The sequence below is a fragment of the Salvelinus namaycush genome, chromosome 21 (genome assembly GCF_016432855.1).
Source record: "Salvelinus namaycush isolate Seneca chromosome 21, SaNama_1.0, whole genome shotgun sequence".
Taxonomy (NCBI): domain Eukaryota; kingdom Metazoa; phylum Chordata; class Actinopteri; order Salmoniformes; family Salmonidae; genus Salvelinus; species Salvelinus namaycush.
This window is the reverse complement of record NC_052327.1, coordinates 30,165,084-30,189,590: the sequence shown is the minus strand read 5'-3', so window position 1 is coordinate 30,189,590 and position 24,507 is coordinate 30,165,084. Positions and strand designations below refer to the sequence as shown.

General features: G+C 45.3%; 1 protein-coding gene across 1 annotated transcript in view; it reads right to left on the bottom strand.

Annotated features, from left to right (window-relative positions):
• sema4ba (sema domain, immunoglobulin domain (Ig), transmembrane domain (TM) and short cytoplasmic domain, (semaphorin) 4Ba) overlaps positions 1-12,993 on the bottom strand; it is an 88,410-nt gene extending 75,417 nt beyond the window's left edge. Inside the window, exon 1 of the mRNA XM_039017569.1 lies at positions 12,807-12,993. The gene's annotated coding sequence lies outside the window, so the exon portion shown is untranslated. The remainder of the gene's footprint in view (positions 1-12,806) is intronic.
• Positions 12,994-24,507: the final 11,514 nt, after the last annotated feature.

The following is a 24,507-nucleotide window of genomic DNA, read 5'->3' as shown; positions in this document are numbered from 1 at the left end:
GCCATGACAGGCTATCAAACCTCCTAGACCATTTGAGCTTGAATGTCACATTCGAGCATATGAAAGAAAAATACCAGAAAATACAAATGTTGGATACTCTATGGATTTCCATTAGGAAAACAGTACAGAAAGGAATTAATTTAACTATACAATCCACTCTGAAATGTGCTACTTCAGAAATATTCTCGAGCCCACTGTCAGCGAGCTGTTTAAGATATCAAGCCGTGCTCGGTTTATGAGGGGTCAAAGCGTCTGTGAGACACAGGTGAGGAGCTGTAAAATTCCTGGTTGCTGAAAGTAGGTCAGAGCAGTCCAAAAGTTTGCTGCTCCCGCTCTAAATGTTTCCTATTGTTTGGAATTATCTCCCTGTATCCTTCTTTGTGCATTTACTACTGGGGCAATATGGACCCTGATATGCTAAGCTTGTTACAATCTGCAGGACTTTGTATCTCTAGTTAGTTTCTGTTTTGCTTTAGTTCTGACTGCATGTGGTAGATATGTTTTTTTTAATGGAAATGGCCTATTATTGTTAGTTCAAAAGTACACTGTGGATGTATGCCTTTTAAATAACTAACACATCAGGTTTGACGAATACACATCAGGTTGTACGAATACATGGCCTAAGTGCTTTCATTAACATTTCGTTCAGTTGTTTAATTTGTCATTGAATGGTCACTCAACCAATCAATAGTTATTGATCACCAGATGGAACCTGCATAGATAACATAAAAGCATTTAAACGATTCTTTAGCAAAACTCCCTTGAGACTAGGAGAACTATGAGGTAAAGGCTTTGCAAAGATAACATATAGAAAAACATGTGAGACTAGAAACAAGCAGATTAGGCTATTTCAGAATGTGAGTGAATAAGGGTACACGCCCCAGTGCTCTATTTGAATCTCTACTTGAAATCACCATCTTGGTTCAACCAGCTGGAAAATGTATTCAGATTGGAGTCTGCTTAAAAAATCGATTAAGATGGTCTGAATTCTTGAACTGCTGTAAACAATGGTGCGTGGGTGTCCCCTCTGGATGGCCATAGAGAAAGGTTGCACACATTCCAATAGCTTAGAGGCTTAGACAGATGCTCTGAGCGCTGGCCAGTGCAGGGTAGTGTGCTCAGCCCATCCATCCATCCATCACTGTGTAGGGCTGATAAAGGGCTCAGCCTCTGCTCCTACACACTGCCATCACTGACACACAGCCCCTATAGACACCCACATCTCCTTCTCCTCGTCCATCCCCTCCCCCTCCACCCATGGCCTGTTACTGACAGATGCCTCCACACCAGGGTTTCTCAGAGAGCAGGTCCGAAAACCCTGACCCTCCCCTTGCCCATCACTCTCCCTCGTCCCAATGTCTTCTCTATGCTGAGCTCTGGTCAGCAGCACTGCACATCACCTTCACTCAATATCAATCAGTGAGCCCAACACATCTCCTACTAATGCCGTGTCTCGGTGAATGTCTACACAGGAGCAGGAGTCTCTCTATGACAGAGTACTTGTGGTCAGCTCATAGCAAACCCTGCACACATTCCACACAGCTTACTGTATGAAGAACAGAGAAATGGCATACAACTCTATATGAATTATGCATAATATGACCTAGAACAGTGGTTCCCAACCTTTTTGGGTTCCTGTACCAACAAATGAATTTTGGTCTGCCCGGAGTACCCCTGAAGTACCCCCTCATGTGCATTCTACCAGTAGGCATATGGTCTCATGAGTCTTTTTGAGTACCCCCTGTGGATAGGACAAGTACCCCCAGGGGTCCTAGTACCCCTGTCTGGGAGCCACTGACCTGGAGGATAGCATTGATTATTTATCATGTCTGAGAGGAGCAAGAGGAGATTATGCATATGAAGCAGTCATACAAGTGGCCTCAGTAGAGTACCAGAAACAGGAGAAAAAAGCTGCAAGCAATAAATACATATATACAAAACTGATGGCAATAACAGCCAACTGGGGGGTGACATTAACATGCTCCCTCTTTGATGTACTTCATATCTGTTCACTATTTGACTGTGATCATAACTTTCATCCTTCAGGCTTGTCTGTGGTCACCCTCTTCCATGCACCAGTTTGCATGTAAGCTGCTCTTATTTGCTATGGGAAGATTATAAATGGATATTTCAATGCAGGGTTGTGGAAGCTACTCATAGTTTACCAAACTAACAATTACTTCACACTAGAATAAGTTAAGCTACTCTAAAGCTACCCGTAAGAAAAATATTGTTTACTTTGAAAAGGTAGTACACTACATCCAAGCTTCCCCATGAAAAATTATCATATCTAAATTTAAAAAATTGCAATAAAAGATGTCTCTGGGGTCAGGTGTTGACAGAATGTGTAATTTAGCCTATTAAAGACTAACTATGTTTCAAATGAGAATTAGGCAGGTTTGATGCCAAAAATAAAAGGACATACTTGCTGACTCCACCCATATTTTTCTAATCTTTTTGTAAAAAAGTAGTGTGTAGTTCCAATAGTTAGATACACCGCAAAACAAGTAATTAAATACTTAAAACGGTACCAATATTTGAATTTAGTTCAACTACCACCAAGCTACTGCAAAATGTAGTTATATTACTAGCTGAACTACATGTAGTTCAATACTCCCCAACACTGGCTTGTACTGTAGTAAATCTTCATCTGAGCATTCGTGTAGCACATCTGCATACTGCAGAAATGTCATAATGATCATTACAGAGGTAATAATAAATATAGGTCTCCCAGTTCAATCTGAATGCAGAGGTTGCCTTAACATGTAGACTGTTCTGCTCTACCTTTGTAGTCAGGCTGTGCTCTGTGTGATAAGAGCTGTCCTCTGGGCTGCAGACGGGAGAAAATGCTCGCCTAACATTTTGAGATGGAATTGTAAACCATGTTACAGTGAAAAGATTGCCTGTCTGATATTCTTTTGCCAATCAGGTTCACAAAATCTGTTTTACAGAGATATGTAAATCAAGTGCTACTGATCCTGGGGCAGCAGATGCTGACTTGCTGATGCCTGTGGTTGCTCAAGTTCCTCTTCTTCTCTCTTAGCCTTGAAATTAGTGGGGGATGATACTAAGAACCAGCCAAAGCCCCCTGGTTGTCTTTATCTACCAGACAGACCTTTTTTTTGTGGAGTGTCACTTGCAGTGACCTCAAGTTGGAGTGATCGATAGTATGCTACTTATTCTTAAAGAGTCACCAAGGCATTAGAATCCCAGTCATCCCAGTCATGTCATCAATCCTTTAGAACACAGATACGTAGGGTACATTCCACTCAGTGGCACCCAATAAACCTAGACACTCTAACACACATCATGTTTGTTGTTGTATTGTTTCTATTATTTTTTGTTGTTGTATTGTTTGTATATCGTTGTATTTAGAATGTGTGTGACTGTCCTTGTCTTAGTGTTTAAGTGTCTTAGTGTTTTGTTACTTGTCAAGTTGTGTGTTTTTTGTGGACCCCAAGAAGAATAGCTGCTGCCTCTGCAAAAGCTAATGGGGACCTCAAAAGGGGGCAGCCTGGTTGGCAATCTGGAGGAGACGCGGTCTTGTCACTCAGTGTCAACCTGATAGCCATGGAACACTAAAGCGTAACACAGCTCCTACTGTAACTTTTGTTTAAAGCTGCAATATGTATCTTTTCGGGCAATCTGACCAAATGCACATAGAAATGTGAGTTATAGATTTGTCATTCTTATTTAAAGCAAATCTAAAAAGTGGTAGATCTGTTCTATGTGTGCTATTTCTATGCTTCCTGTTTTTAAAGTTATGTTTTTGTGTCTTTTAGACCAGCTTCAAACAGATGAAAATGTTTGTTTATTGAGATATTTCACAGTGGTTTCGATGGTACAATGATTCTCTCTGCTTTTGTTTTGTCACAAACTGAAATTAGATGAACTATTAGGATTTTAGCAACCATAAATTTTTAATTTTAATACTAAAATGTATATTTTTAGGTCTAATTGACGATCATCTCCAAAATGTACCTCTTCACATTGGAGGGCTTGTTCTATTAATACGTTTTCCCTTGAATCTGTTTTCTTCATATTTCTTAGTAAAAAGTTGTGCTGGGTTAGATGAGTTAAAGTAAGGCTGACGGACTGCCCTCTCTATTTAACCGGACAAGCATAATAAGGGGATTGACAGCCTATCAGATAACACTGTTCAGTGCAACTGATTGAATGTACATAAAGGCAGATCTCTTATGTAGCATGGTGCGGATAACTAGCACTCTGAAGTAGTAGAGTGCAAATTAAACTTAATGACTAAGAAAAAGGATATACATTTAATTTCTCCTTTTCATTGACACCGAGCAAAGATACATGTATAAAATGCATAAGTTGATAACCTTTATATCAGATTTTTGCTAGTGGGAGTTAGCTTTCACTGGCTCTGCAGAGGATTGTTGGTTAATGTAGTACGGAGTGAAGTGAACTTCAAAAGGACCCTTGAAGTTCCTGTGGCCTTTGTTTGCAGTGAAGGGCCCAGCCGTAGAGTGCAGTGGATGATGCGTGTGAGATCCAATCACAGTCCTGACACGTCCACACAGCTCAGCTCTGTGCAGGGCCCTGCGGCTGCAGGCATGGAGGTGGGAGCTGATGTCATGGAGAGATGGCAGTGAAATGATCTGTTACAGGAAAGCTGAGCCTCTTCAATACCATATTAGAGCCAAGCCCACATAGAATTTCCTCAGACATCTTCACCTACTTTCACAACATAGGGGTTAGGGCATGTCATACCACAGGTCAAGCCCTCTGATGCAATCTCCTTTCCAGACATGAGCAGAGCAAGATAGATGTTGCTTTAGTGAGTCTAGAATTATGAAGGAAGGTGTGTAGCCATGAATTTCCAATATACACAAAAGAAAGATGCAGAACCGGAACAATGATAACCTATTTTATTATCTGAGACATTTTGTAGGTTAATCTATGAGGTAGACTAAATGCAGCTGGGTAGACTAGACGACTATCAGGTTGTAAAGAGCTTGCTTGACCTTAGAGCTGGGACTGAACAAACCAAAGGTTTTCTTTTTTGCCTGGATCCAGAGTCAACTGATTAGAGGGAACAGCAGGAAGACAGTCATTTGAAGAAGACATAATTCAGACAATGAGCATAAAGTATCTTTCAGGAGCCATATAAGGTAATCTCCCAAAATACCCTGCAACTCAAGGGTGAACTGTAACTTGAAAAACAAGGCTCTGCTGCTTTGTTGTTCCGTACAAAAGCAAGCACACAGCGTAGCTCTTTCTTTTGGGCAACCCCATCGCAATAAATAGTACAGCAGCCTCCAAATAAACACAAGAAGGTCCCTTTTCCTACTTTATTAATTCAGGAGCATGAGGAGCAGTCTTTTACAGACTAAAGCAGAGCTGTGTAGAAGGACAGCATGAAAATATCTATATGACCTGAACCAATTAACCAGCAGCCCTCTCTCTGTTCCTCTGTCCCACCGACCATGCTAGCGGCAGTGGGGAAAATGAGCATCAATGCATCAAAAGCGTTAGTTCCTTCCTGTGAGCTGCTACCTGCATGTTAAGCAGCTCCATTCCCCCAGATGTCTGAAAGCCTTGCTGGACCCCAGGCAGCATCAGCAGCAAATCTGTAACTGTCTCCCTCCCAGGCTGCCCAGACCTGTGTAGTCAGGCAGACAGTTGAGTGGACAGGTGCCAGGGTGGACAGAGGAAAGGACAGTTATCTGAACCCTGCGGTCACTCACACCATGAGAAAGCACCGGGATAAGACGTTAGCATCTTTCAAAAGGCCAAACGGATGTCTTGCCCTGGCTCTTCATATATCACATATTCGATCCAATACCATTAATTATTCAGACTGAACTGTGCCTACTGTGTCTCTCACCTCAAACACCTGCAATGCTTGCCTACCTGGATTACAGTGTTTCCACAAGAGGCTTTTAGACTGCCACTGTCTACTATCAGTCATGCAGTTCACCTCACTCCTCATATTCCATATCTGTAGTGCTAAGTACAGACTGTGCAGTGTAGATAAAAAGAACAGTACAGTATGCTATCATGTTGTTAACGATCACGCTGTAAAAGGAGTTGGTAAAACAGTTCGTTAGGCCTATATTTTATGAGGTGCTGCTCTGTGCAAAGTTTTGCTAAGTGGGTCATGACATGAGCTGTCATGTGCTAACCTAACACAAGGCTAACTACAGCGAGGGCTTGTCTGCATTAGCATAAGAAAGGCATAGCTGGCAGAGCCTTTGACTTTTGGCGAGGGGTTGTAAAATGTTGCAGCTCTGGTGTGCGTCATGCTCATACAGCGAGACGTGATGCGAGGCAGAGAGCAGCGCAGGTCTTCTTTCATGACTGCACACAGCCATGGAGAAGTGAACTAGGGGGATAAAGCCAGCATTCTACCCTCACTCACTCCTTAGTTTGTGGATTCCAGCTGCGCACGCAATGACTAAATACCAGCATCTCTCCTCCCTGTTCTCCTCTGTGCACGCCTCCCACTCCTAACTATCAGCAGGGATTCCTGACTGGATAACATGTGACCGACATTCTCCATCAGACACTTGGTAGGTTAGAGGAGGACAGAATCATCCAACAACACAGTAATGAGCATGTGACTTCTCAGCTAGGCATAGGCTAAACGTTCAGCTGGCCTTCACATAATTGGATAATTGATAAAGAACATATTATCACAAAAAACTTGTTTATAGTAGAAAAGCAATTAAAAGCCTCATTTGATCAGTGGTCTGCAGCTGGAATGTCTGGGAGGGTCAGCAGCGCCATTAGTTGCATAAAGAGCACAACCTGGAATGCTGGGAGGTCATGATCCAATCACTGCAGCGGGGAAGGGGGAGGCTCCTATTGGCCAAAGATGATTCCAATCATCACATACAGGAGCTCTCACACTGGCGTCAGAGAGGGGCATACTAACACAAGTGACAAACACTTCATATAGACAAGTTTGGAGTACGCAGGTCACACATTTAGCTCCCCTCCAGGTCGAGCATTAGTTAGAGAGGTACAGAAACTCACATTCCCCAGCTCACCACTGTTTAAAATACAACAGTATAATGCTTGAAACATGGACATGCAAGAAGAACCGATGTGAACCCGAGGGTGACGGACAGTGCGCCCTGAAGACAATTTTGCCATTCTCACACGGACACATGAGAAACGCTGACCCACGTGTAAACATATTCCAAATGTCTTCTCAAAACTATTCCACGGGCCTGTGTAACGTTACAGTTAAAATAAGGTGGAAGCCTGAGGCACTTCATAGTACACGTGGCGTGTTTCTGTGCACTTCTCAAAGGGGTTAAGAGACAGATCTGAGGCTCTCTGAGACAGCCAAGCAAACACAGGGTTCTGCCTAGGATCCATGTCCACAGCCATTTCCCACATCTTGCCATGGTGACTGGACTACTCTGGACTGGGACAACACTCGAGACTGCTAGCTGAGCTCCCTGAATGCCTGTTTGCAGAGTTCCCATCAGTAAGTACACAGCAATAGCACTCTCTGAAGGCCCATGTTTAACCTTCAGGTTACAAGTGGCTGGCCACTCCACATCCCATCCCCCTCTTCCTGTTATTAACCCCTCTCTCACTCATGCAATACATCCAGCAACACCACAGCAGAACTGAACAGCTCTCTCACATTAATACCCTTATTATAGCACCTCAGTCCCAGCTGGGGTTGACAAACATCAAGTAGCAGTCAGTCACCATAATAGGTAGGCAGGTAGCCTAGCAGTTAAGAGTGCTAGGCCAGTAACCGAAAGGCCGTTGGTTCGAATCCCCAAGCCGCCTAGGTGAAACATTTGTTGATGTGCCCTTGAGCAAGGCACTTAACCCTAATTGGTCCTGTAAGTCGCTCTGAATAAGAACGACAGCTCAACTGTCAAATGTAATAATGGTGGATGGGTCCTCAGAGAGACAGTGTTTCAGATCACTCACATTACTTAATATGGTTCCTCAGTAAACTAAGCTGATGGGTTGAGTGAGGATTGAAGTTTATTTACATTCCTCATTTTTACTACCAGAACGAATTGCATGATCCATTTCACACACACACGTACAAGCAAGTGCGTAGACATGCACACACAAACACTGACAGGTACTGAGTCACTGTGCCTAAACCAACAGATGAAGAGGAATCTGATTAATGCTGAGAAAAGACCCCTGGGATTATGATGAGTGTGATTGGAAGCATGTGCCAGGGAGCAGTGCCAGGGAGGGTTGTGCTAGAGCGGGGCCAGGGAGGGTTGTGCTAGAGCGGGGCCAGGGAGGGTTGTGCTAGAGCGGGGCCAGGGAGGGCTGCGTTAGAGCGGGGCCAGGGAGGGCTGCGTTAGAGCGGGGCCAGGGAGGGTTGTGCTAGAGCGGGGCCAGGGAGGGTTGTGCTAGAGCGGGGCCAGGGAGGGTTGTGCTAGAGCGGGGCCAGGGAGGGCTGCGTTAGAGCGGGGCCAGGGAGGGTTGTGCTAGAGCGGGGCCAGGGAGGGTTGTGCTAGAGGGGAGCCAGGGAGGGCTGCGTTAGAGCGGGGCCAGGGAGGGTTGTGCTAGAGCGGGGCCAGGGAGGGTTGTGCTAGAGCGGGGCCAGGGAGGGCTGCGTTAGAGCGGGGCCAGGGAGGGTTGTGCTAGAGCGGGGCCAGGGAGGGTTGTGCTAGAGGGGAGCCAGGGAGAGTTGTGCTAGAGGGGAGCCAGGGAGAGTTGTGCTAGAGGGGGCCAGGGAGAGTTGTGCTAGAGGGGGCCAGGGAGAGTTGTGCTAGAGGGGGCCAGGGAGAGTTGTGCTAGAGGGGAGCCAGGGAGAGTTGTGCTAGAGGGGAGCCAGGGAGAGTTGTGCTAGAGGGGAGCCAGGGAGAGTTGTGCTAGAGGGGAGCCAGGGAGAGTTGTGCTAGAGGGGAGCCAGGGAGAGTTGTGCTAGAGGGGAGCCAGGGAGAGTTGTGCTAGAGGGGGGCCAGGGTGAGTTGTGCTAGAGGGGAGCCAGGGAGAGTTGTGCTAGAGGGGAGTCAGGGAGAGTTGTGCTAGAGGGGAGCCAGGGAGAGTTGTGCTAGAGCGGGGCCAGGGTGAGTTGTGCTAGAGGGGAGCCAGGGAGAGTTGTGCTAGAGCGGGGCCAGGGTGAGTTGTGCTAGAGGGGAGCCAGGGAGAGTTGTGCTAGAGGGGGGCCAGGGAGAGTTGTGCTAGAGCGGGGCCAGGGAGAGTTGTGCTAGAGGGGAGCCAGGGTGAGTTGTGCTAGAGGGGAGCCAGGGTGAGTTGTGCTAGAGGGGAGCCAGGGAGAGTTGTGCTAGAGCGGGGCCAGGGAGAGTTGTGCTAGAGGGGAGCCAGGGAGAGTTGTGCTAGAGCGGGGCCAGGGAGAGTTGTGCTAGAGCGGGGCCAGGGTGAGTTGTGCTAGAGGGGAGCCAGGGAGAGTTGTGCTAGAGGGGAGCCAGGGAGAGTTGTGCTAGAGCGGGGCCAGGGAGAGTTGTGCTAGAGGGGAGCCAGGGTGAGTTGTGCTAGAGGGGAGCCAGGGAGAGTTGTGCTAGAGGGGAGCCAGGGAGAGTTGTGCTAGAGCGGGGCCAGGGAGAGTTGTGCTAGAGGGGAGCCAGGGAGAGTTGTGCTAGAGGGGGGCCAGGGAGAGTTGTGCTAGAGCGGGGCCAGGGAGAGTTGTGCTAGAGCGGGTCAGGGTGAGTTGTGCTAGAGGGGAGCCAGGGAGAGTTGTGCTAGAGCGGGGCCAGGGAGAGTTGTGCTAGAGGGGGGCCAGGGAGAGTTGTGCTAGAGGGGAGCCAGGGAGAGTTGTGCTAGAGGGGGGCCAGGGAGAGTTGTGCTAGAGCGGGGCCAGGGAGAGTTGTGCTAGAGGGGAGCCAGGGAGAGTTGTGCTAGAGGGGAGCCAGGGAGAGTTGTGCTAGAGCGGGGCCAGGGAGAGTTGTGCTAGAGCGGGGCCAGGGTGAGTTGTGCTAGAGGGGAGCCAGGGAGAGTTGTGCTAGAGGGGAGCCAGGGAGAGTTGTGCTAGAGCGGGGCCAGGGAGAGTTGTGCTAGAGGGGAGCCAGGGAGAGTTGTGCTAGAGGGGAGCCAGGGAGAGTTGTGCTAGAGCGGGGCCAGGGTGAGTTGTGCTAGAGCGGGGCCAGGGTGAGTTGTGCTAGAGGGGAGTCAGGGAGAGTTGTGCTAGAGCGGGGCCAGGGTGAGTTGTGCTAGAGGGGAGTCAGGGAGAGTTGTGCTAGAGCGGGGCCAGGGAGAGTTGTGCTAGAGGGGAGCCAGGGTGAGTTGTGCTAGAGGGGAGTCAGGGAGAGTTGTGCTAGAGCGGGGCCAGGGTGAGTTGTGCTAGAGCGGGGCCAGGGTGAGTTGTGCTAGAGCGGGGCCAGGGTGAGTTGTGCTAGAGGGGAGTCAGGGAGAGTTGTGCTAGAGCGGGGCCAGGGTGAGTTGTGCTAGAGGGGAGTCAGGGAGAGTTGTGCTAGAGCGGGGCCAGGGAGAGTTGTGCTAGAGGGGAGCCAGGGTGAGTTGTGCTAGAGGGGAGTCAGGGAGAGTTGTGCTAGAGCGGGGCCAGGGTGAGTTGTGCTAGAGGGGAGTCAGGGAGAGTTGTGCTAGAGCGGGGCCAGGGAGAGTTGTGCTAGAGGGGAGCCAGGGTGAGTTGTGCTAGAGGGGAGTCAGGGAGAGTTGTGCTAGAGCGGGGCCAGGGTGAGTTGTGCTAGAGCGGGGCCAGGGTGAGTTGTGCTAGAGGGGGGCCAGGGAGAGTTGTGCTGCGCAAAGACACTACAGTGTGATGTATTTCTTCTTTTCTCTGAGCCCAATCACTAATCTGTAACAGGTTGTCCATTGCGATCACATTGTGAAGCTTCAGTGCACAGAAGCACTGTTTTTCTTTCTTTGCTTTGTGCCCCTCAGCTGCTGGAACAGCAAATCAAGAAAGGCCTTCCACTGTGCAGAGGGAGAGCTGGGTATTCTGGATGTAGTGGTTGTAGCTAAAAACAGCCATGAAATAATATTGACTTTAGGCGTTACATGATCAATTAACGTTATTGTCAAAGCACAATATCCAAACTAGATATTTAATCTTTACTTTTGGCATTGAGAATACCACTATATAAACCTACAGTTCATATCTAAGGGTATAGACTCCATCCATTAACAGTATATAGAATATGTGCACCAATGAGATGTCCATCTCCCAATGGGATGCTAGAAGTGAGTAGCTAGAGTGTGGATTTGAGTTATTGATATAACAGGCACCGTCCTTTACCAACAAGCCAAACTCTTTGTGACAGAGTCATACAGGCAGCTCATTGTCAAGGCTTCTGTACCCAGAATGCTGTTGCCAGCTGTTGTCTTTACGGATCAGACCAAAAGAAAACACAGAGACAAGGTCATCAGCACAGGCAGGCTTTTCTTCTCCTCACAAATGTGCATCAGACATGGAAATCGACACATTTCCAAATGAAGTAGGAAACAGAATTGACTCTGTTTGAAGAATATATGAATTGATCCTCTCATTCTGATAGGAACTCCCTTTGACTGTTTGTTGTAAAAAGATTGAATATCTCTACTGTAGTTCTACATTTGCTGTTTTTGTTTTGTCTCCTATAGCATGTCCATGTTCGCGATGGCTATCACATGTCCAGCTGTCGAGTCACATAACTGGACTACACCCTCAGGCTAAAATGCACTGGCCTTTGAGAGATACATTCCATAGTGGTTCATATTGCACTCCAGTGATACTGTATCTAGGCAATGTAGTGCTGAATAGGTTGATGTTGACACCCTATCGTAACAAAAAAGTAGGCACTGACCAGTGTGCACTAGTAAGATAAATCCTCCCTCTCCAAAGAAAGGCACATAGTGTAACAAAGGCTGGCTTGTTAATCATCTTCATAGAATAGATTCAGTTTCAATTTCTGTCATAATGAACACACCGAACACATTGGCAGGCATTATGTCACGACTGTGCTGCCAGCAGAGTGAGGGTGGGAGGTTTGAGTTTCACACAATAACACCTGCAGCCTCTGGCCTGAAGATGCCCTGCAAGACCCACAGCAAAAAACCCTGACTGGCATCACATCACAACCCCAACCACCACAACAGTCCTGCTGCACAGCTCTCGACCACTAAGGGAGGCATAATCACGCCAACACACTCTCAAATGAGATCTGATGTCATTTTTTATGTTTGTTCTTTCCCTTCATTTACAAAGCCAACTTTACCACATGCCACAGAGTTCACAGGAAGTTCCCGTGCTGGGAGAGGATGTGAGTGCACTGCCTGCCACATTCGCTCACTCCTATCTGTAGAGAGAGGCCCCATTCCCCGTCACACGCTCTCTGTGCTGGAGAGACTGAGCCGTCAGCTCAGAAAAAACACTCCCTTACTATGGACGCTCACGCACAGTCTAATAGGCCTTTAAATGTGAACACACCCAGGTAAATAGCTGTACTTTAAAAAAAAAAAAATATATATATATATATACAAATATATACACACACACATTACAGTATACTAATAAAAAAAAGAGTTCAACACCAACAACTCTTTAGGCAGGAGGACCTAGGAAAAACACACTCAAGCCTATAGCTACCCACTACGAATATGAATACGAATACGAAGAAGAGGAAGAAGCAGCTCTGCCCTGCTATCACCTTATTTATTTTTTTTAAATACTGGGGAGAGGCTGTCTCATGTCAGCAGCACACACCCACTTTAGCCCTGTGTACTTAAGATAAAATAGCCCATAATGCAGAGAGAGGCAGGAGAATGACAGCAGTGTTCATTTCACAAGGTAACCAAAACCCCAGGAGACACATCAATGATTAACTGAGGCAACGCTCTGCACTCTTAATGAATACAGGGCTGCCTCTGTAGTAGTGGGTTGTACTTACTCTCTTTCCTGCACAGCTCTGTACCAAAATTATCTTCAGATTAAGAAAAGGTTCCTTTTAGGGTTACTCGGAGAGAAATGCCCTTCAGGGAACGGGTAATAGAACAGCCAGTAGATTATCCATGTAGGCAGTTAGAGTAGCAGTAGTTAAAGGGCTCCTGCTGCCTGCTCTGTGTCTGTCTGCTTTCTCTCTCTCTCTAACAGTCTGACACGCTGTCATAGTACAGCCTGCCTCTCCTCTGGCCACTCTCCACTATAGCCCCTCCCCTCCCACACTGCTGCCAGAGAGGGAGGGAGCAGTGGCTCTGATATACTACTTCTACAGAAGTGGGAGAAGAAAGAGAGGACAGGATACACCCACAGAATGGTCTTCTCTTAGTTTGATTTCTGGTTCTATCTGATGTATGAACCAGGCTTAACTAGAATTACCACTCTAAACAATGGAACAATTAAGAAGTGGGTTGAAGAAGAAAAACCTCAGCCTGTTTAATTCAATCAAAAAGTCCCTTTATATTTGACTTTCCTCATATACGTATCTATGTAACTGCTCCCGAGTGGCACAGCGGTCTAAGGTACTGCATCGCAGTACTTAATGTGTCACTACAGACACCCTGGTTCAATTCCAGGCTGCATCACAACCGGGCGTGATTGGGAGTCCCATAGGGCGGTGCAGGATTGGCCCAGCTTCGTCTGGGTTTTGCCGGTGTAGACCGTCATTGCAAATAAGAATTTGTTCTTAACTGACTTCCCTAGTTAAATAAAAAATATATATATTTTTTTGACTAAGCTATATAGTGCGAAGTCCCCTGACAGTTAAACATTTCACACAAAATCAGTCCTATTATTATAAAAGTCAGTGAATGACATTGGTGGGTTAAGGTTACATCCATAAAAAAATACTGTTGGTCATATCTCGAAAATTCTGTGGGAAAACTAGGCTTACTTCTCTTGCCCAATTTGTTTAGAGTATCAGAGTATTAATTGGAAGAAGTGAACTGGTTAAGAGGAACCACTTGAGTGTATTCTATATATTAATCATAGGAAGCAGAGTATGAGGCTAGCCCTGACAGGATGGTGTCACGAAGTGCTATTAAAATAATACACAACCCACTGCCAAGGACAAGCTTTCAGGCCATGACACTGAGTTCCACAGAACTGGTGATGCTAACAAGTCTCGGTGGGAATTTAATTTACAACTAAGAGACCATTTCATCCGCTGAAAAGGGGCCACTGTCTTCTAGTGCAACCGCATACTGGCCATGTTAAATAGACACAGCCTGGAGTTAGCTCTCAGTTGAATAGCATTAGTGAATGCTGTTATTCCTGCGTGAGTGCCTCAGAGAATGCTGAAATGGAATTGAAAATTGACAAATCATATCACTCAGCCATCACATGCTTTCTTCCTTTACCAACCAAAACAACCATGAGCGCCTAGTGGAAAACAGGTGCATTTAATGCAAACGGAATGGAAGCAGTCCAATTTCACACTTTGTGTACTTTTCTTTCTTTTTTTGCATAGTCTCTGATGTGTAAAATAACTTTTGAAACTATAAAAAGCCATCCATGTGAACACAGTGAGGTGTAAGATAGCAGGCTGTTGAGAGGGGGACTCCTTTTTCTAAACTAGTGGGTGCTAATGTACTTTGGGCTGCAGTGCTAAGGAGGCAGACGGAATGCTACGTTTAGAGGTGTCAGGAATGGGAATGCCAGTTCTGGGCATCTCGGTGAGAAGGTATGGGGCTGAGATTCCATGATGGTCAGATGACAACTACTAGGACTACTATGGCAAGGCTAGCCTACAGCCGTCTTATTTACAGACACTGGACACCGGCTGGTTGTTACACGTTCAGTATGTCAGTCCTGTACTATAAGAAGACCGTCTACACTGCAGCACATTCTGAAGCCAGACAGACAGTGTACATCTATAGTTGAGTTAGACCACCTGTCCTTGCCTATACCAGACGTCTCAGAAGAAACCCCTCACCGAGGCGGGCAGACGTCTAAACATAGATCAAACTAGTTAAACAAATGGAGACAGAGGTGATCATGAAGGCTCTGGGATCCATTAATAGATTTGACCAGATCTCGCTGGACTCCATCTGGAGCCGTTCCAGTCTACATATGCTACTGTATGGAGGGAATGCAGATAGGCTAATCAAAAGACTAATTTCACATAACGGTACCTGTGAAATAGAAGGCATAAGACATATTTGTATTTTCTGTGCATCTCACACCAAGAGGAAATGCTGACAGGTCACTTTGTACAAATTAATTACAAATAGTGTACAAATTACAGCACAATGATAAAAGTCTGTGTTACACATATTAGCCTAATGAGAAAACACCATATAACAGGTCTCTATTTCACTAGTGCGGCTGACAGGACCAATAAGACAAGAGATATAGGCTAGCTGCTCAATGTTACCTCTGTGCTCAGGGATTATTTGATGATATTAAAGACCACATTATCCTCAGAATAAGGTTTGGGTTTCACCTCCAATCACACAATATAAACATCTACACTCTTTGCTCCTCCAATGTTACAAAACACTGATATTTTTATCTGGAGAAACATTTGTGATTGATGTGGCGTGAACCTGTTACAGACAGCTGTGTAGAAACCTCTCTCTGTCCCTCCATCTCACCTTGCCTTCAGCAGACACACACCATCATCATGGTGTGGAATTTAGAAAGTCTTGGTCTGGTGTGCACTGCATATGTAATGTTTAGACCTTATTATCCCATTGATAATAATAATTATACAATTTTCAACAATTAGCAGCAAAGAATTTTATGAAATGCTCCTTTAAAATTAATGTGGATCCAGAACTTCACACTGCCCTTTCCCACCTGAACAAAAGGAACACCTATGTGAGAATGCTATTCATTGACTACAGCTCAGTGTTCAACACCATAGTGCCCTCAAAGCTCATCACTAAGCTAAGGACCTTGGGACTAAACACCTCCCTCTGCAACTGGATCCTGGACTTCCTGACTGGATCCTGGACTTCCTGACGGGCCGCCCCCAGGTGGTAAGGGTAGGTAACAACACATCTGCCACGCTGATCCTCAACACTGGAGCCCCTCAGGGTGCGTGCTCAGTCCCGTCCTGTACTCCCTGTTCACTCATGACTGCATGGCCAGGCACGACTCCAACACCATCATTAAGTTTGCAGATGACACAACAGTGGTAGGTCTGATCACCGACAACAACGAGACAGCCTAATGGGCAGGAGGTCAGAGACCTGGCCGTGTGGTGCCAGGAAAACAACCTCTCCCTCAACATGATCAAGACAAAGGAGATGATTGTGGACTACAGGAAAAGGAGGACTGAGCACGCCCCCATTCTCATCGACGGGGCTGTAGTGGAGCAGGTTGAGAGCTTCAAGTTCCTTGGTGTCCAAATCACCAACAAACTATCATCGTCCAAACACACCAACACAGTCGTGAAGAGGGCACGACAAAACCTATTCCCCCTCAGGAGACTGAAAAGATTTGGCATGAGTCCTCAGATCCTCAAAAGGTTCTACAGCTGCACCATTGAGAGCATCCTGACTGGTTGCATCACTGCCTGGTATGGTAACTGCTTGGCCTCCGACCGCAAGGCACTACAGAGGGTAGTGCGTACGGCTCAGTACAACACTGGGGCCAAGCTTCCTGCCATCTAGGACCTCTATACCAGACGGTGTCAGAGGAAGGCCCTAAAAATTGTCAAAGACTCCAGCCACCCTAGTCATAGACTGTTCTCTCTGCTACCGCAAGGAAAGCGGTACCCGAGCGCCAAGTCTAGGTCCATGAGGCTTCTAAACAGCTTCTACCCCCATAAGACTCCTGAACATCTAATCAAATAGCTACCCAGACTAGTTGCATTGCTCCCCCGCCCCCATTTTTACACCGCTGCTACTCTCTGTTATTATCTATGCACGGTCACTTTAATAACTCTACCTACATGTACATACCACCTACATTGACTCTGTACATGGGCACCGGCCTCAATAACATGGCAGCCTCAATAACATGGCACCACTTGACCTCCCCTCAGTATCAATTCAGAAAAGAAAACCATACAGATATTCATAACGTTATTGAATGATATATCTGTCATGATACAGATACTATGAACCCAAGGTCTCTACTCACACTCTCTCTGTTCTCAGGTTAAAACTTTATAACAAAACTGTCCTTTAGAACACATCTGAACTTGTCACCGGCACATTGAAAAGAGTGATGGTTTGCCTCTATTCGCACTATACCAAGAAACAAAGTGCTGAATACTTTAGACTGAATTAGCGCATGTTAAAAACAGAACATGATTTTAACACAAGTGTATTTGCAAATTAGAACTGAACCTAAGCCATTCTTCTCACAGGTCAGCGTTATTACTGTGTGAACAGATATTTTTGTTCTCTGGAAAAGTACAGACAGGAGTGGCACTGTATCAGTAGTGGGGATGAATGAGTCATCTTAACCTGAGAGCTGTAGCCAGTAGCCAATCACGTTCGAGTGGCATAAACAGCCATGTACTTCTCAGATGGCTGATGATGTCATCACAGGGCTAGGTGAAGGGTAATGTATGGCCTGTTTCTGCTCGGGATGATGAAATGTAACCTTGAGCTATTTTGGAAATTCACTCTGATGAGCTGTACAGTATCAACCTAATAACATCAGTATGGTGGCATGGCATAGCCTGTCATAAGCCATTGAAGACAAATCCTCCATCTACCCAACAGCATTACTATAATCTAGCATTATAAAACAGTAATTCCCTGACCAGAAGCCTTATTCCACCACCAATAATGCCACTGTATCTCCTAAGGACGGGTGTAGTGTGGACCGCGATGCATGCCCTCTAGCAGGTTGGCAATCCCACTGCTCCATCCCAGGATGTGCTGTGAGAGAAGCTTTATGATAATCTGTGTGACTCACTACATGACATGTCCTTTCATTTGAATGCTGATTCCATGCATGTTACTCTGTCTCAAGATACATTATGTCACTCCCATTACTCATCAGTCTAACAACATCCCTCTCTGTCTCCAGCCCTGTCTGTCATCTGGTCGCTGTGTGCATCATCCATCTCTCTCAAACATCTCCATCTCTCTCTTCCCCGCTCTCTGTTTCATCGTATATAGAGCATCTACATTTGTGACATAATCGTTGCTGTGAAATATTGAATAGTTACGAATAACAAACAGTTAATCGAGTTAGTAGTGAAACACTTTACGCATCTCTCTTCGTCAGTATTGAGAATCTATGTTCTGCTTCACTAGAACAAGCACCTGTTCAATATTCAGATGGGCTATTGGGGAGAGAAAAACTCCTGTGCTCCTCAGGTGGCCCTCCATGTCCATATCAAAGACAGCAGTGGCTCCCTTTCATATCTCCGCAACTATAATCCCTCTAATGGTATGCAACAAAATCGCATGTCCTCCTCACTCCAATAGAGAGAAATTAATTAAGCAAATCGCTCTGCTCTCTCCTGGCCAGTGATCTGATACTGTACCACTGTATTTATTATTATGGCCAGGGGTGTATCATCTGACTTGACCAAGGACAAAAAAAAATGGTTTGAAATGCTATTTTGAAAAAACATTTTTTTTAAGGAGTGCTGACTATAACTAGGCAGAAAGGTTTTCTCATTTTAAATAGTTAAAACCAGTGCAAACCTTACCCTGGTGGTGGGTTATGTGGGGCTGCTGAGGTGCTCTACTCTGAGGTGGGTGGTGGCCAGCGAGGAGCTTCTGGGGAGCAGGGGAGGTCAGCACTTATAAGAAGGTCTTGTGAATCCAGGAACCCAGCTGCTTCATAGAAAACGGAAGTCTCTAATACAAGGCAGGCCTCTGGGGGGCTGAAATAAAGCACTAATTAACTCTGACTAATGAAAATAAATGACAAACAGCTTATATTCAGCACAACAGACTGATGTGTAGTCTGAAGCCAAAAGAATGCGAAATAGTCCTAAAAAAAGGCTCTGTAAAGAATGAAGTACAGCATATTGATTCTGCTGCTGGAGTTCAGCTTGTAAAATAGTCATTCGATTCTGCCTTGAAATAATGGGCCTGAGAAGCCAATTCAACTACTGTTTAAAGGTCAGACATATTACCTTTATAAATGTTATACTATTGACCACATACAATACCATATACATTAATTTGCTTTTAACATTTTTACAATAAGGACATAACCTCAACATAAAAGGGCTGCTCTCTATAATATCCAACCCTCAACCTTGAGTTGTAGGCTATAGTAGTAAGATACTACACCATCGGGTGTCAACTGTCTGAGCAACCCCTGTGACCACACCAGGCTTTCTCCGTGACGAAGGTATGAGTATGTGTAAACTGTCGTGTAGAGTAATCCACCACATCTCAGAGACAGACAGGTCTTCCCTTGCTACTCTCTTAATTGGAAAGCATTTCCATAACAAGACTATTTATGGTTTCACACAAAAAACACCTGCTGTTATGTTGCTATATTCAGCTAACAAGTGCAATGAGCAAAGCCCTTCATTTACAGAATCACCTCCTTGGAAGAGATCATACTGGTGTAAGATCAGCATTTTTTAAACCCACAGATCAATAGTGTCACCTTCTCTGCAAAGGGGTGGTGATTTTTGAGTAAAGAGATTCCGGGCTCTGTCCGGGTGAGACCACTCCCAGGGGACGATCCTTTGGCTAAAATAACACATTAATGAGCTCTTCATTGGCCCACTCTCTGTTAATGTCACCTTGTCCATCAGGCAATACAAATGAAGGTCAAAATGACAAAAGGAAAGCTTGAATTTAATTTCAGCTCTCTACAGTATATCACGCATGCAGAGTACAGCCTGCTTCCTGAAGCGTATTGCTGTATGCAGGCTGGATGCTATGTATGGTACGGCTCAAGGAGCCAATTACCTTCACTGTAAACATGACCTCTCCCATGAAGAAATCATAGGATGACCCCCCAACAACCCACATGATGTTACCTGGCCAATCAAAGCAGGGGATTGTTTTCTACAGGAGATCCTCTCTGCACAAAGGATCCCCCAATATTTACACCTTTTTGTGTTTGGTTTTAGGGTTTATAGAAATGGATGATCGGAAATTCTGAGGAAATACTTTCCAAATTGTTAAAATAGTACCAATATAGTGGCCTGAATGTCAAGCAACATAGTAAGAGAATAAGTGATCATATTAAATGCCTTCATTACATAGAGAGGTTAGTGGGTACAGATAGGTGGAGGTATTCTCCTCTGACAGTAGAAGAGGAAAATCCTTTGGATTAATTAGTTATGAACACATCCACATGTGAAGCAGACGAGACATGAAATATTAACATTGCATCAGACCAAGTACCAGAGTTTAGCCCAGGTAACCAGTAAGAATTCACAAGCTAAATGCAATTTCAACCAGAAATACAAACGCTGCACCAGAAATCCAAACGCTGAAGATATTTTTGACAAAGTGGTGACGTAAGCACGATGCATAAAACCCGTACGTCATCAATCTACCTCCACTTTTAAAACAATCATTGACCTAAATGAAAAGAATCTGCATTCATGCAGATTACTCCTACTGTATCACACATTGTCCATGCACACGCCCACATTTTCAGAAACAAAACAATGATATATTGAAAATAGACAGAAAACATAATTATTACACTCAAAACTAACAACCTAAAATACATTGTTATAGAAAAATTAAGATTTCTAAGTACAGCAAAAAAAAATAACAAGTAAAAGTAACCTTATATCCCTTTTCTTTTAGGAAAAAATGCTTACTCCTAAATAATGGAGAAGAAAGCTTACAGTTATCCTCCATAAAATCTGCCTGGGAAACAGGAATCATCTTTCCAATGTAGCTCTCCACTAGACATGCTGAATTAGCTCTGAGCCAGCACAGGAATCCATCCCATCTTAACCATGATAACCAACACCTTCCTACATGCACAGAGAGGGAGGCAGAGAGAGAAGGAGTGGGGGTGCGACAGCAGAAGCCACAGGGAGCAGAATTCAATCTATTGCCATGGCAGCCAGCACTACAGCGACAAAAAGCTTTCACCGCACAGACCGATTCATTCAGCAGTTGACTGGACACCAAGCCAGGTTTCTGTCCTTCCTCTCTCATTCTTTCTCTGTCTCTCTCTCCCTTCCTCGCTCTTTACAATCTATTCCTTTGTGGTGAGCCAGACGAGTTACCTTGAGCAATAGAGGACAAGGTCTTGCGGTGGTCTGTACCAGTAGCTCCCAGTCAGGCGGTGACAGAGTAACAGAAGATCTGCAGGGATCCCCAGAGATGCCCAGGGCTGCAGCTGAACCAAACTAGCGCTCGGCTCGCAGACTGAGCCACTACCACCACTACCAGCAGCCTCAGCAGCAGCAGTCAGCGAATAGGAAGGGGAGGGTGAAATCAAAAGCAGGAGAGGGGGTTGCTCTATCAGTGGCAGGCACATTACATCATAGGCTGCTCCTGTGGAAGGGTAGGAGAGGAAAGGAGGGGAGAGGGCTTTGGAGAGGAGCAGCTCCCTGTAACAGCAGCACTCTGTCACTGGTGGGCTCTTCCCCCTGCACACACCACCATGAATGCACTGTTAATAGTCAGAGGTAATTAATGGCAGATGCTGTAATACTGTAATTAACGCCCAGTATTGTTGATTGTTACTGAAGGTTACTGTTATTGTTAATGTTACTAGTATTATGTATCTAAGTGTTATTCTAACGGGTGTCATTTGTGTGTGTTTGAATGTGTGCATCTGTGTGTACATGCATAGGTGGTAGCATAGCCGGTTGATATTCAGCTCCTAACAAAAGGTCATTATAGATTCCTTACAGCAATGTTGTTGAGAGTGAAAAGGTGGACTTGTTGCTGGTAGACATCTGCTCAAGCTGATTACATTCAAACCAAACTGTCACAATAAATTCCTCTTTAGATAAATGTAGGGCCCTATAAAATCTGCGATGCAGAAAACACGGAGGAAATCAACGAATCCAGACATTAAAACGGAATTAAACAATATTTAAAAATATATTGAACTTAGTAGGAAATCAACTAAATGTATTGAATATTAATACATTTGCCCCAGTTCATCATAAGACATGAAGAATGCACAATGATTTGCATTTCCTGCAACTTTCTGGAGGCAAACAGAATTCCCTGTCTGTGTATGTGCATAGCAATGTGCATTCCCCACCCACCTGAGGATCTGTATTTTTCAGCCATCTATTTCCTGTGTTTGAGGGGTGTAAAATCTGCCTGTCATTTTTTCCCGTAAATGTTCCCACAGCAGAAATGTAAATAATGACCTGTCAAACACACCCTGGTAATGTCTGAAATGGGCTCAATGGAATACATTGTCTTTCCGTTGTATCTATAAGAATGCTTCATCTGGGATTTAACCCACCATCTCAACACTTACACAAGTAATAATTTAATACAGTTGAAATGTTTACAAATTAGATGCGCTGAAATGAAAGCTACTTCTGAAAATGAACACACAGATTATAGTGATATTATGTCTGATCTCGCAAACAATGTAAAGCATGTTTAGATAAGGGCCTCCCTAGTGGTGCAGCGGTCTAAGGCAATGCATCATAGTGCTACAGGCATCACTACAGATCCGGGTTAGATCCCGGGCTGTGTCGCAGCCGGCCGCGACCCGGGAGACCCATGAGGCGGCGCACAATTGGCCCAGCGTCGTCCGGGTTAGGGGAGGGTTTTGCCAGCCGGGATGTCCTTGTCTCATCGTGCTCTAGCGACTCCTTGTGGCGGGCCGGGCGCCTGCAAGCTGACTACGGTCGCCAGTTGTACAGTGTTTCCTCTGACACATTGGTGCAGCTGGCTTCCGGGTTAAGCGAGCAGTGTGTCAAAAAGCAGTGAGCCTTGGCAGGGTCGTCGGAGGACGCATGGCTCTCGACCTTCGCCTCTCCCGAGTCCTTACGAGAGTTGCAGCGATGGGACAAGACTGTAACTACCAATTGGATATCACGAAATCTGGGAGATAAAAATAACAAAAATATATATGTTAAGATAGGTGTAATCTAGAGCCAAGCATGTTGATTTTTAATCTGAGGGTGTCCTGCTATTGACAGACTTGTTGAATTGTGCAAGAGAGCGTGACAACAACAGTAATTAATGAGCCAGTCTAGACAGAGCAGGTGTGTGCAGGTAGGGTAGACAGAGCAGGTAGGGTAAACAGAGCAGGTAGGGTAGACAGAGACAGTGTTTGGTGGTTGCAGCCCTGTTCTACACCTTGATGTTAATTCAATCATATATGCAAATACACCGAGTGTGTTTATGCAAATGATGCACATATCATTACAATTTAACACAAAATATTAAAAAGATACCTGCTACAATAAGAAAATGTATATGAGTGCATTCTAAGAAAAACAAATTGCATTTTTTTGATAAATTATTTTTTTATAAATTAAACACCTGAAATGTTTTTTCTTCTGGTAGATGGAAAGGCTTTCCCAAAAACCTTCTCAATTCAATGTTAACTACAAAGTAGCCCATGCATACCTGGCAGAATGATAACATGATTATTTGCGTCAATCCACGTGTGCTACAAAAACACCTCCAAACAACAAACTCTTGCTAGTTGAGCACTGGAATTAAAATGGTAACTACACCCCCCCTCCAAAAAAATCTCAGACCTCAAAAGTGGTCTCCTGATGTGGTTTAAGGATTGTTGAGGACTTACAACAACCAATTTAGTGGTTTAATATAAAAAAAATGTGATTTTGAGAGCGAAAATCAGAAAGAAACAGGGGAAAATGGAAATGGAATCAGGCAATTACATTTACATTTTAGTCATTTAGCAGACGCTCTTATCCAGAGTGACTTACAGTAGAGTGCATACATTTTACATACTGAGACAAGGATATCCCTACCGGCCAAACCCTCCCTAACCTGGACGACACTATGCCAATTGTGCGTCGCCCCACGGACCTCCCGGTTGCGGCCGGCTGCGACAGAGCCTGGGCGCGAACCCAGCCCAGCCTGGGCGCGAACCCAGAGACTCTGGTGGCGCAGCTAGCACTGCGATGCAGTGCCCTAGACCACTGCGCCACCCGGGAGACCGCAATATATAACTGATTTTATAGGGCCCTATAATAGAGGCAGCATAAAAACTGCTATGTGAACAGTCCTCCTGCTGCAGCATGTGTGTCTCAGAGAGATCGAGAGAGAGAACACGGACACAGAGACAGACACAGTGTGGGTGTGGCCACAGAGGCTCTGTGGTCAGCTGTTCATCCCCCACCAACAGACCCACCACATGCCACACACAATACTGACAACAATGACAGTTCAGGAGGAAATGGACTTCATATCACACACACAGACAGGCACACAGACACACATACCACTGCTAATATAGGCTATTGGCCTGATATCCTCACATGTCCAGCCTGTTAGATGAACCAGTCAGTGGTGAGAGTCTGTTCAAGAGGTCCTGACACAGCGCATTGAGTCAAACAGCAGAAAATAGCAGCCATTTCTTCCCCAGCTTAAGCCAGCAGTTATTGGCAGAGAGCACAGCTCCTTAGACCCCCTGCTATTACCTCGAGATTGCAGGAACCATTGACACCTTTGGATTTCTTTCTTTCCTCAGTCTCATATCGATCCATAGAGAGAACTGAAATGAACCGAATCGATTGACGTTTTAGAATGAAAAAGACCATGAACAAAAATGGGGACCTAAAGCGAGAAAGATCA